The following is a 13,451-nucleotide window of genomic DNA, read 5'->3' on the forward strand; positions in this document are numbered from 1 at the left end:
TCTCACGAAAATAAAATGGGTGTATGATTGCTGACGGCAGAGCAATACTGCCAAACTTATGAGTTCTTGTGGCAAACTTGATTCAGTGTCTTGACGTGTATACGCTGTTTCGCTGACTTGATTGTCACAAGAAACAAAGTGTGTTTGATAAGATCCGACCATTTTATTACGGGAGGATCAGTATGTATGGATTCTGATGTGACTGATAAACCCATTCGTATCGTAAGCATAATCTAATACGTGAGACAACGCCCTGGCACACAATCAAAAAAAAAAAGAGAGAGCGGTTTTGTGTCCCCACAGTCCATAATGTAGAAAAGAGAGAAAAAAGCCTTTCTGATTTGGTGTGTGTTCTCACAGTGCAGAGTGTAGAGAAAAGAGAGAAAAGAAAGCCGTTTTGGTGTCACGGGTGTTGTAACTTACACACACACATTTCTGAATTGAGAAAGGAAATTATTTTAGAGGAAGCACTAGAGTTTAGATCCCACATTTGTTGATAGGCATTCATTTATTTCTTCACTTCTGATGAAGTTTCAACAATAAACAACAAACTTTGTATTATGAGAAAGAACCAGACTCATTCTTCAGGAATCCGAAAATAAGCTCTATTTTACGAGTTATGCACGAATTCGGATTCTCCTATAAAACCTTAACTCTAACCAAGTTAAGACTGCTTTGTCCTTCATATCTATTCATGTCTAATCAAGTTTCAACGATAAACAACGTTGTACTTTGTACTTCTTCAGCAATAAGCATCTCTCGACATATGACGAAATACAGATTTTGCTATAAAATTAATTCCTTCTATCAGCCTGACTCAAAACTGTTTGTCCTCCTTATTTATCCACTTCAAATCAAGTTTCAACAATTAAAAAAATGTTGTAGTTTGAGAAAAAACAACTTAATCTTAAGCAATCAGTAGGGTAAGAAAGGGTAAGAAAAGGTGCAAATGCCAACCATACATCACTAAAAGGTGGAGCGGAAGTATTCGGCTGCAAGTAGGTGCGAATGCCTGACAATGTATGATCAAAAGAGGGAGCGGAGGTTTTCGGCTGCAAGGTCTGAATGTCCAACCATAATTTGTAAAAACCGGGGAAGAAAAGGCTCGAAAGCCCGACTATACACCATCAAAAGCGGGAGCGGAGGTGTTCGGCTGCAAGTAGGTGTGAATGTTCGACCATAATTTGTAAAAAGCGGGTAAGAAAAGGTTCGAATGCCCGACTATATATTAACCAAAGCAGGAGGAGAGGTCTTCGGATAAGAGTGGGTGAGAATTTACAACCATAATCTATAAAATGCGGTGAAAAAAAAGGTGTGAATACCCCATAGAACACTAAAAGGTAGAGCGGAAGTGTTCGGCTGCAAGAAGGTGTGAATGTCTGACCATAGTTTGTAAAAAGCGGGTAAGAAAAGGTTCGAATGCCCGAACATACGCCATCAAAAGAGGGAGCGGAGGTTTTCGGCTGAAACAAGGTCTGAATGTCCATCCATATTTTGTAAAAATCTGGGAAGAAAAGGCTCGAAAGCCCGACTATACACCATCAACAGCTGGAGCGGAGGTGTTCAGCTGCAAGAAGGTCTGAATGTCCATCAATAATTGCTAGAAAACATGGAAGAGAATTTTCGAATATCAAACCGCACATGATCTAAGCGGGAGAGGAGGTGTTCAAATGCAAGAAGGTGTGAATGTCCACCCATAATTACTGCAAAATGGGTAAGAAAAGGTACGAATGCCCAACCATACATGATCCTAACAGGGAGCGGAGGTGTTTGGCTGCGACAAGGTGTGTTTGTCCACCCATAATTAATGAAAAGCGGGCAACAAGTAGGTTTGAATACCCATCATCAAAAGCAGGAGTGGATGTGTTCGGCTACAAGAAGGTTTGAATGTCTGACCATAGTTTGTAAAAAGCGGGTAAGAAAAGGTTCGAATGCCCGAACATACACCATCAAAGGAGGGAGCGGAGGTGTTCCGCTGTAAGAAGGTGGGAATGTCCAACAGTAATTGGCAAAAAGCGGGTAAGAAAAGGTTAAAATACCCTATTGTACACAATCAATGGCGGGAGCAGAGTTGTTCCGCTACTAAAAGGTGTCAAAGTCCGACCATGAATTGAAAAAGCGGGTAAGAAAAGGTGCGATTGCCCGACAATGTATGATCAAAAGAGGGAGCGGAGGTTTTCAGCTGAAAGAAGGTCTGAATGTCCATCCATAATTTGTAAAAATCGGGGAAGAAAAGGCTCGAAAGCCCGACTATACACCATCAACAGCTGGAGCGGAGGTGTTCAGCTGCAAGAAGGTCTGAATGTCCATCAATAATTGCTAGAAAACATGGAAGAGAATTTTCAAATATCAAACCGCACATGATCATAAGCGGGAGAGGAGGTGTTAAAATGCAAAAAGGTGTGAATGTCCACCCATAATTACTGCAAAATGGGTAAGAAAAGGTACGAATGCCCAACCATACATCATCAAAAGCAGGAGTGGATGTGTTCGGCTACAAGAAGGTTTTAATGTCCGACCATAGTTTGTAAAAAGCGGGTAAGAAAAGGTTCGAATGCCCGAACATACACCATCAAAAGAGGGAGCGGAGGTGTTCCACTGTAAGAAGGTATGAATGTCTGACCATAGTTGGTAAAAAGCGAGTAAGAAAAGGTGAAAATACCCGACTGTACACAATCAATAGCGGGAGCGGAGTTGTTCGGCTACTAAAAGGTGTGAAAGTCCGACCCTGGTTTGTAAAAAGCGGGTAAGAAAAGGTGCGAATGCCCGACAATGTATGATCAAAAGAGGGAGCGGAGGTTTTCGGCTGCAAGAAGGTCTGAATGTCCAACAATAATTTTGTAAAAACCGGGGAAGAAAAGGCTCGAAAGCCCGACTATACATCATCAAAAGCGGGAGCGGAGGTGTTCAGCTGCAAGAAGGTCTGAATGTCCATCAATAATTGCTAGAAAACATGAAAGAAAATTTTCGAATATCAAAGCACACATCATCATAAGCGGGAGAGGAGGTGTTCAGCTGCAAGAAGGTGTGAATGTCCGACCATAGTTTGTAAAAAATGGGTAAGAAAAGGTGCGAATGCTCAACCGTACATCATCAAAAGCAGGAGTGGATGTGTTCGGCTAAAAGAAGTTTTGAATGTCCGACCATAGTTCGTAAAATGCGGGTAAGAAAAGGTTCGAATGCCCGAACATACACCATCAAAAGAGGGAGCGGAGGTGTTCCGCTGTAAGACGGTGTGAATGTCCAACAATAGTTGGTAAAAAGCGGGTAAGAAAAGGTTAAAATACCCGACTGTACACAATCAATAGCGGGAGCGGAGTTGTTCGGCTACAAGAAGGTGTGAAAGTCCGACCATGGTTTGTAAAAAGCGGGTAAGAAAAGGTTCGAATGCCCGAATATATACCATCAAAAGCGGAAGCGGAGGTGTTCGGCTGCAAGAAGGTGTGAACGTCCAACCAAAGTTTGTAAAAAGCAGTAAAGAAAAGTTTCGAATATCCAACCAAACATAATCAAAAGCGGGAGCAGAGCTGTTCGACTGCAAGTAGGTGTGAATGTCAGATCATAATTTGCAAAAAGCTGATGAGAAAGGGTGAGAATGCCCGACTATACACCATCAAATGCGGTAGCGGAGTTGTTCGGCTGTGAGTAGGTGTGATTCTCCAACCATAATTGCTGAAAAATGTGTTAGAAAAGGTAAGAATGCCGGTCCATACATCATCAAAAGCGGGAGAGGTGGTGTTCGGCTGCAAGTAGGTGTGAATGTCCATTAATAATTGCTTTAAAACATGAAAGAAAATTTTCGAATATCAAACCTTACATGATCATTAGCGGGAGAGGAGGTGTTCAGCTGCAAGAAGATGTGAATATCCACCCATAATTACTGAAAAATGGGTAGGAAAAGATGCGAATGTCCAACCATAAATCATCAAAAGCAGGAGTGGAGTTTTTCAGCTACAAGAAGGTATGAAAGTCCAACCATAGTTTGTAAAAAGCTGGTAAGAGAAGGTTCGAATACCTGAATATATACCATCAAAAGCGGAAGCGGGGGTGTTCGGCTGCAAGAAGGTGTGAACGTCCGACCAAAGTTTGTAAAAAGCAGTTAAGAAAAGGTTTGAATATCCAACCGAACATAATCAAAAGCGGGAGCAGAGCTGTTCGACTGCAAGTAGGTGTGAATGTCAGATCATAATTGCTGAAAAATGTGATAGAAAAGACTAGAATGCCGGACAATACATCATCAAAAGCGGGAGAGGTGGTTTTTCGGCTGCAAGTAGGTGTGAATGTCCAGCCATAATTACTCACAAACGGGGGAAGAAAAGGTAGTATTTCCAGACCACACATGATCAAAACAGGGAATGGAGGTGGTTCAGCTGCAAGGTGTGAATGTCTGACTAAAGTTTGTAAAAACCGTGTAAGACAAGGGGCGAATGCCCGACAATGTATGATCAAAAGAGGGAGCGGAGGTTTTCGGCTGCAAGGTCTGAATGTCCAACCATAATTTGTAAAAATCGGGGAAGAAAAGGCTCGAAAGCCCGACTATACACCATCAAAAGCGGGAGCAGAGGTGTTCGGCTGCAAGACGGTGTGAACGTCCGACCAAAGTTTGTAAAAAGCATTGAGAAAATGTTCGAATATCCAACCAAACATAATCAAAAGCGGGAGCAGAGCTGTTCGACTGCAAGTAGGTGTGAATATCAGATCATAATTTGCAAAAAGCTGATGAGAAAGGGTGAGAATATCCGACTATACACTATCAAATGTGGGAGCGGAGGTGTTCGTCTGTGAGTAGGTGTGAATGTCCGACCATAATTGCTGAAAAATGTGTTAGAAAAGGTAAGAATGCCGGACCATATATCATCAAAAGCGGGAGAGGTTGTGCTTGGCTGCAAGAAGGTGTGAATGTCCAGCCATAATTACTCACAAACGGGTAAGAAAAGGTACTATTGCCAGACCATATATGATCAAAACAGGGAGTGGAGGTGGTTCAGCTGCAAGAAGGTTTGAATGTCCGACTAAAGTTTGTAAAAAGCGGGTAAGACAAGGTGTGAATGCCCGACAATGTATGATCAAAAGAGGAGCGGAGGTTTTCGGCTGCAAGAAGGTCTGAATGTCCACCCATAATTACTGAAAAATGGGTAAGAAAAGGTGCGAAAGCCCAACCGCACATGATCATAAGTGGATGAGAAGGTGTTTGACTGCAAGTAGGTGTGAATGTAAGATCATAATTTGTAAAAAGCGGGTAAGAAAAGGTAAGAATGCCCAACCATAAATTATCAAAAGCGGCAGCAGAGTTTCGGCTGGTATTTATCAATGTCTAGATAGATTTCAACAAAAAACAACGTTGTACTTTGCAGTAAAAGAAAGTGCAAATCAATAGTTTTAGGAATCCGAGAATAAGCTTATTTTCATGAGTTCTGCACGATTTCGGATTTTATGTATAAAATGAATTTCTTCACGCAAACTAAGTTAACACTGCTTTGTCCTTCATATGTACCCATTTCTACATATATTTCAAGCATAAACTTCCTCATATTACCCTGAATGAGAAAGAGCCACACTTGTGATTAAGCCATACCTCCCTTTTGAGGAGTTCTGCATGATTTGGGATTTTATCTATAAAATTAATTCCTTCACTCAAACTATGTTAAACCGGCTTTTACCTTCATATTTATCAATGTCTCGATAGATTTAAACAAAAAAACAACGTTGTACTTTGCAATAAAAGAAAGAGCAAATCAAAAGTTTTAGGAATCCGAGAATAAGCTTATTTTCATGAGTTCTGCACGATTTCGGATTTTATGTATAAAATGAATTCATTCACTCAAACCAAGTTAAAACTGCTTTTTCCTTCATATTTATCAATGTCTAGATCGACTTCAACAAAGAACAACATTGTATTTTGCAGTAGAAGAAAGAGCAAAACTGAAGGATCAGGAATCCGAGAATAAGCTTCTTTTCATACGTTCTGCATGATTTGGGATTTTATGTATAAAATGAATTCCTTCACTCAAACTAAGTTAACACTGCTTTGTCCTTCATATGTACCGATTTCTACATATATTTCAAGCATAAACTTCCTCATACTACCCTGAATGAGAAAGAACCACACTTGTGATTAAGCCATACGCCCCTTTTCAGGAGTTCTGCATGATTTGGGATTTTATCTATAAAATCAATTCCTTCACTCAAACTATGTTAAAACGGCTTTTACCTTCATATTTATCAATGTCTCGATAGATTTAAACAAAAAAAAAAACAACGTTGTACTTTGCAGTAAAAGAAAGAGCCAATCAAAAGTTTTAGGAATCCGAGAATAAGCTTATTTTCATGAGTTCTGCACGATTTCGGATTTTATGTATAAAATGAATTCATTCACTCAAACCAAGTTAAAACTGCTTTTTCCTTCATATTTATCAATGTCTAGATCGACTTCAACAAAGAACAACATTGTATTTTGCAGTAGAAGAAAGAGCAACACTGAAGGATCAGGAATCCGAGAATAGGCTTATTTTCTTATGGGCAAGTGGGAACTGCTTTGTCCTTCATATTTATCAATGTGTAGATGGATTTCAACTTCTTCTACTGCAAAGTCCAATGTTTTTCTTTGTTGAAGTCGATCTAGACATTGATGAATATGGAAGGACAAAGCAGTTTTAACTTGGTTTGAGCAAAGCAATTCATTTTATAGCAAAATCCGAAATCGTGCAGAACTCATGAAAGCAGGCTTATACTCGGATTCCTGAAACTTTAGATTTGCTCTTTCTTTTACTGCAAAGTACAACGTTGTTTTTTTGTTTAAATATTTCTAGACATGGTAAATATGAAGGACAAATCAGTTTTAACATAGTTTGAGTGAAGTAATGCATTTTATAAGCAAAATCCCAAATCATGCAGAACTCACAAAATGCTTTTTGTCGCTTTTCACTGCTTTTTACAAACTTTGGTCGGACGTTCACACCTTCTTGCATCCGAACACCTCCGCTTCCGCTTTTGATGATGTATATTCGGGCATTCGAACCTTTTTTTACCCGCTTTTTACAAACCATTGTCGGACTTTCACACCTTCTTGCAGCCGAACACCACCTCTCCTGCTTTTGATGATGTATGGTCCAGTATTCTTACCTTTTCTAACACATTTTTCAGCAATTATGGTCGGACATTCACACCTACTCACAGCTGGACACCTCCGCTCCCGCTTTTGATCATACAATGTCGGGACATAGCTCCTTGTCTTACCAGCTTTTCACAAACTTTAGTCGAACATTCACACCTTCTTGCAGCTGAACACCTCCGCTCCCACTTTTGATGATGTATAGTCGGGCTTTCGAGCCTTTTCTTACCCGGTTTTTACAAATTATGGTTGGACATTCAGACCTTGCAGCCGAACACCTCCGCTCTCTCTTTTGATCATACATTGTTGGGCATTCGCACCTTGTCTTACCCGCTTTTTACAAACTATAGTCAGACATTCACACCTTGCAGCTGAACCTCCGCTCCCTGTTTTGATCATGTATGGTCTGGCAATACTACCTTTTCTTCCCCCGTTTGTGAGTAATTATGGCTGGACATTCACACCTACTTGCAGTCGAACAGCTCTGCTCCCGCTTTTGATTATGTTTGGTTGGATATTCGAACCTTTTCTTAACTGCTATTTACAGACCATGGTCGGACTTTCACACCTTCTTGTAGCCGAACAACTCCGCTCCCGCTATTGATTGTGTACAGTCGGGTATTTTAACCTTTTCTTACCCGCTTTTTACCAACTATGGTCGGACATTAACACCGTCTTACAGCGGAACAACTCCGCTCCCGCTTTTTATAGTGTATAGTCGGGCATTCGAACCTTTTCTTACCCGCTATTTACAAACTATGGTAGGACATTCAAACCTTCGTGTATCCGAAAACCTCCGCTCTCTCTTTTGATCATACATTGTCGGACATTCGCACCTTTTCTTACCCGCTTTTTACAAACCATGGTCGGACTGTCACACCTTCTTGTAGCCGAACACATCCGCTCCCGCTATTGATTGTGTACAGTAGGGTATTTTAACCTTTTCTTACCCGCTTTTTACCAAGTATGGTCGGACATTCACACCTTCGTACAGCGGAACACCTCCGCTCCCTCTTTTGATGGTGTATGTTCGGGCATTCAAACCTTTTCTTACCCGCTTTTTCCAAACTATGGTCGGCTATTCACAGCTTCCTCTCCACCATACTTGTATGGTGGGATATTCACACCCACTTGCATCCGAAAACCTCCGCCCCAAATTTTGTTGATATTTAGTCGGACATTCGCACCTTACCCGCTTTTGGCAAACTATGGCCTTCTAGCAGCCAAACAACTCTGATCTCGCTTTTGATGATGTAAGGTTGGGCATTCAGACCTTGCTTCACCTGCTTTTCACCAAATATAGTCGGACATTCACACCTTCTTGCAGCCGAACACTTCCGCTCCACCTTTTAGTGTTCTATCACACCTTTTTTTTCACCGCATTTTATACATTATGGTTGGAAATTTTCAACCACTTTCATCCGAAGACCTCTCCTCCCGCTTTTGTTCATATATTTGAACTTTAGTTTGACATTCAAACCTTCTTGCAGCTGAACCACCTCCGCTCCCTGTTTTGATCATATATGGTCTGGCAATACTACCTTTTCTTACCCGTTTGTGAGTAATTATGGCTGGACATTCACACCTACTTGCAGCCGAACACAACCTCTCTCGCTTTTGATGATGTATGGACCGGCATTTTTACCTTTTCTAACACATTTTTCAGCAATTATGGTCGGAGATTCACACCTACTCACAGCCGAACAACTCCGCTCCCGCATTTGATGATGTATAGTCGGGCATTCTCACCTTTTCTCATCAGCTTTTTGCAAATTATGATCTGACATTCACACCTACTTGCAGTCGAACAGCTCTGCTCCCGCTTTTGATTATGTTTGGTTGGATATTCGAACCTTTTCTTAACTTCTTTTTACATATTTTGTTTGGACGTTCACACCTTCTTGTAGCCGAACACTTCCACTCCTGCTTTTGATGATGTATGGTTGGGCATTCACACCTTTTTTTTGCCCATTTTTCAGGAATTATGGGTGGACATTCACACCTTGCAGCTGAACACCTCCTATCCCACTTATGATCATGTGCGGTTTGATTTTCGAAAAGTTTCTTTCATGTTTTCTAGCAATTATTGATGGACATGTAGACCTTCTTGCAGCTGAACACCTCCGCTCCCGCTTTTGATCATACATTGTCAGGCATTCGCACCTTGTCTTACCCACTTTTTACAAACTTTAGTCGAACAGTCACACCTTTTTGCAGCCGAACACCACCACTACCGCTTTTGATGATGTATGGTCCAGCATTCTTACCTTTTCTAACACATTCTTCAGCAATTATGGTCGGACATTCACACCTACTCAGAGCCGAACACCTCCGCTCCCGCATTTGATGGTCTATAGTCGGGCATTCTACAGCGGAAAAGACTCATTCTTATGTTTGGTTAGATATTCGAACCTTTTCTTAACTGCTTTTTACAAACTTTGGTCGGACGTTCACAATATCTTGCAGCCGAACACCTCCGCTTCCGCTTTTGATGGTGTATATTCGGGCATACGAACCTTTTCTTACCCGCTTTTTACAAACCAAGGTCGGACTTTCACACCTTCTCTTAGCTGAACAACTCCGCTCCCTCTTTTGATTGTGTACAGTCGGGTAATTTAACCTTTTCTTACCCGCTTTTTACCATCTATGGTCGGACATTCACACCGTCTTACAGCGGAACACCTCCGCTCCCTCTTTTGATGATGTATGGTTAGGCATTCGCACCTTCTCTTACCCATTTTTCAGTAATTATGGGTAGACATTCACACCTTCTTGCAGCTGAACACCTCCTCTCCTGCTTATGATCATGTGCAGTTTGATATTCGAAAATTTTCTTTCATGTTTTCTAGCAATTATTGATGGACATTCAGACCGTCTTGCAGCTGAACACCTCCGCTCCAGCTGTTGATGGTGTATAGTCGGGCTTTCGAGCCTTTTCTTCCCCGATTTTTACAAATTATGGATGGACATTCAGACCTTCTTACAGCCGAAAACCTCCGCTCCCTCTTTTGATCATACATTGTCGGGCATTCGCACCTTTTCTTACCCGCTTTTTACAATTCATGGTCGGACTTTCACACCTTTTAGTAGCGGAACAACTCTGCTCCCGCTATTGATTGTGTACAATAGGGTATTTTAACCTTTTCTTACCTGCTTTTTGCCAATTATGGTTGGACATTCAAACCTTCTTGTAGCCGAACACATCCACTCCTGCTTTTGATGATGGGTATTCAAACCTACTTGTTGCCCGCTTTTCATTAATTATGGGTGGACATACACACCTTGTCGCAGCCAAACACCTCCGCTCCCTGTTAGGATCATGTATGGTTGGGCATTCGTACCTTTTCTTACCCATTTTGCAGTAATTATGGGTGGACATTCACACCTTCTTGCATTTGAACACCTCCTCTCCCGCTTATGATCATGTGCGGTTTGATTTTCGAAAATTCTCTTCCATGTTTTCTAGCAATTATTGATGGACATTCAGACCTTCTTGCAGCTGAACACCTCCGCTCCAGCTGTTGATGGTGTATAGTCGGGCTTTCGAGCCTTTTCTTCCCAGATTTTTACAAAATATGGATGGACATTCAGACCTTGTTTCAGCCGAAAACCTCCGCTCCCTCCTTTGATCATACATTGTCGGGCATTCGCACCTTTTCTTACCCGCTTTTTACAAACCATGGTCGGACTTTCACACCTTTTAGTAGCGGAACAACTCTGCTCCCGCTATTGATTGTGTACAATCGGGTATTTTAACCTTTTCTTACCTGCTTTTTGCCAACTATGGTCGGACATTCACACCTTCTTACAGCGGAACACCTCCGCTCCCTCCTTTGATGGTGTATGTTCGGGCATTCGAACCTTTTCTTACCCGCTTTTTACAAACTATGGTCAGACATTCACACCTTCTTGCAGCCGAACACTTCCGCTCTACCTTTTAGTGTTCTATGGGGTATTCACACCTTTTTTTTCACCGCATTTTATAGATTATGGTTGTAAATTCTCACCCACTCTTATCCGAAGACCTCTCCTCCTGCTTTGGTTAATATATAGTCGGGCATTCGAACCTTTTCTTACCCGCTTTTTACAAATTATGGTCGAACATTCACACCTACTTGCAGCCGAACACCTCCGCTCCCGCTTTTGATGGTGTATAGTCGGGCTTTCGAGCCTTTTCTTCCCCGGTTTTTACAAATTATGGTTGGACATTCAGACCTTGCAGCCGAAAACCTCCGCTCCCTCTTTTGATCATACATTGTCAGGCATTCGCACCTACTTGCAGCCGAATACTTCCGCTCCACCTTTTAGTGATGTATGGTTGGCATTTGCACCTTTTCTTACCCTTTCTTACCCTACTGATTGCTTAAGATTAAGTTGTTTTTTCTCAAACTACAACATTTTTTTAATTGTTGAAACTTGATTTGAAGTGGATAAATAAGGAGGACAAACAGTTTTGAGTCAGGCTGATAGAAGGAATTAATTTTATAGCAAAATCTGTATTTCGTCATATGTCGAGAGATGCTTATTTCTGAAGAAGTACAAAGTACAACGTTGTTTATCGTTGAAACTTGATTAGATATGAATAAATACAAAGCAGTCTTAACTTGGTTAGAGTTAAGGTTTTATAGGAGAATCCGAATTCGTGCATAACTCGTAAAATAGAGCTTATTTTCGGATTCCTGAAGAATGAGTCTGGTTCTTTCTCATAATACAAAGTTTGTTGTTTATTGTTGAAACTTCATCAGAAGTGAAGAAATAAATGAATGCCTATCAACAAATGTGGGATCTAAACTCTAGTGCTTCCTCTAAAATAATTTCCTTTCTCAATTCAGAAATGTGTGTGTGTAAGTTACAACACCCGTGACACCAAAACGGCTTTCTTTTCTCTCTTTTCTCTACACTCTGCACTGTGAGAACACACACCAAATCAGAAAGGCTTTTTTCTCTCTTTTCTACATTATGGACTGTGGGGACACAAAACCGCTCTCTCTTTTTTTTTTTGATTGTGTGCCAGGGCGTTGTCTCACGTATTAGATTATGCTTACGATACGAATGGGTTTATCAGTCACATCAGAATCCATACATACTGATCCTCCCGTAATAAAATGGTCGGATCTTATCAAACACACTTTGTTTCTTGTGACAATCAAGTCAGCGAAACAGCGTATACACGTCAAGACACTGAATCAAGTTTGCCACAAGAACTCATAAGTTTGGCAGTATTGCTCTGCCGTCAGCAATCATACACCCATTTTATTTTCGTGAGACATGTGCAGGCACCTGTTCATCTACTGTTCTATCACTATGAATTAGTTTATCTATTATCAATAAGGATACTTCTACAACTACTATCAAAGTATGTCCAGACTTCTTATGTTGTCAGTTGCTATATATGAATAAGTGGGTAGCTACTGACAAGCATTAAGCATGTCACACAGCTCAAACATATAACATTTCAGGACACACCACACAGTTAACAACCACCGTGAAGTGTCAAAGCCCAAACATGTAACATTCAACAGGACACTTACACAAGACATTCTAATCAAACAGTCAGACAACATACAAGAACATATACCCCAGCCGGCATTGCTCCCTGCCTATTTTCCTACAGCTCACTATGTGTGCGCACACCTTTATTCACAAACTCTTCAACTTATACTCTTTTACCGAAGCTGCTACAGCTCGATTGGCCGAATACCGAATAATCCTAATTCGGTGAATTTGACATCTGCCTTACATGTAACAGATTAGCGGTTTAGCAGTTTTAATTTAGTTTGAGTGAAGGAATTCATTTTATAACAAAATCCGAAATCGTGAAGAACTCATGAAAGTAAGCTTATTCTCGGATTCCTGAAACTTTAGATTTGCTATTTCTTTTACTGCAAAGTACAACGTTGGTTTTTTTGTTTAAATCTTTCAAGACATGGTAAATATGAAGGACAAAGCAGTTTTAACATAGTTTGAGTGAAGGAATTCATTTTATTGATAAAATCCCAAGAGTCTGCTGAGAAAAGAGAGTGAATGCGAAGTAGACTTTAACACGGCTCTGGGAGCGAGCCGAGAGCGGGCTAACCGGGAGAATTGCTTGAAAGAAACGCGACACCGAATGAGCGGTCAGAACAAAGCCTCAATACGGTTTTCCCGTGGTGTTTTTGTTGCTGCCTTGTCTTTTGCACAGAGTAAAAGACAAGGCAGCCATCGAATAGGGCCCGATTGTTCCTACTTGGTCAGCCGAGGAGCAAGGGGGGGGGGGGGGGGGAGCAAGCGTTTCAACCAAGCAAAGCTCACCATGGGGAAGGTGGCTATGCCAACTAGCCTGATGCCCTGACGGATAATC

The sequence above is a fragment of the Leuresthes tenuis genome, unplaced genomic scaffold, assembly GCF_036924035.1.
Source record: "Leuresthes tenuis unplaced genomic scaffold, fLeuTen1.0.hap1 SCAF_10, whole genome shotgun sequence".
In the NCBI taxonomy this organism is placed as follows: domain Eukaryota; kingdom Metazoa; phylum Chordata; class Actinopteri; order Atheriniformes; family Atherinopsidae; genus Leuresthes; species Leuresthes tenuis.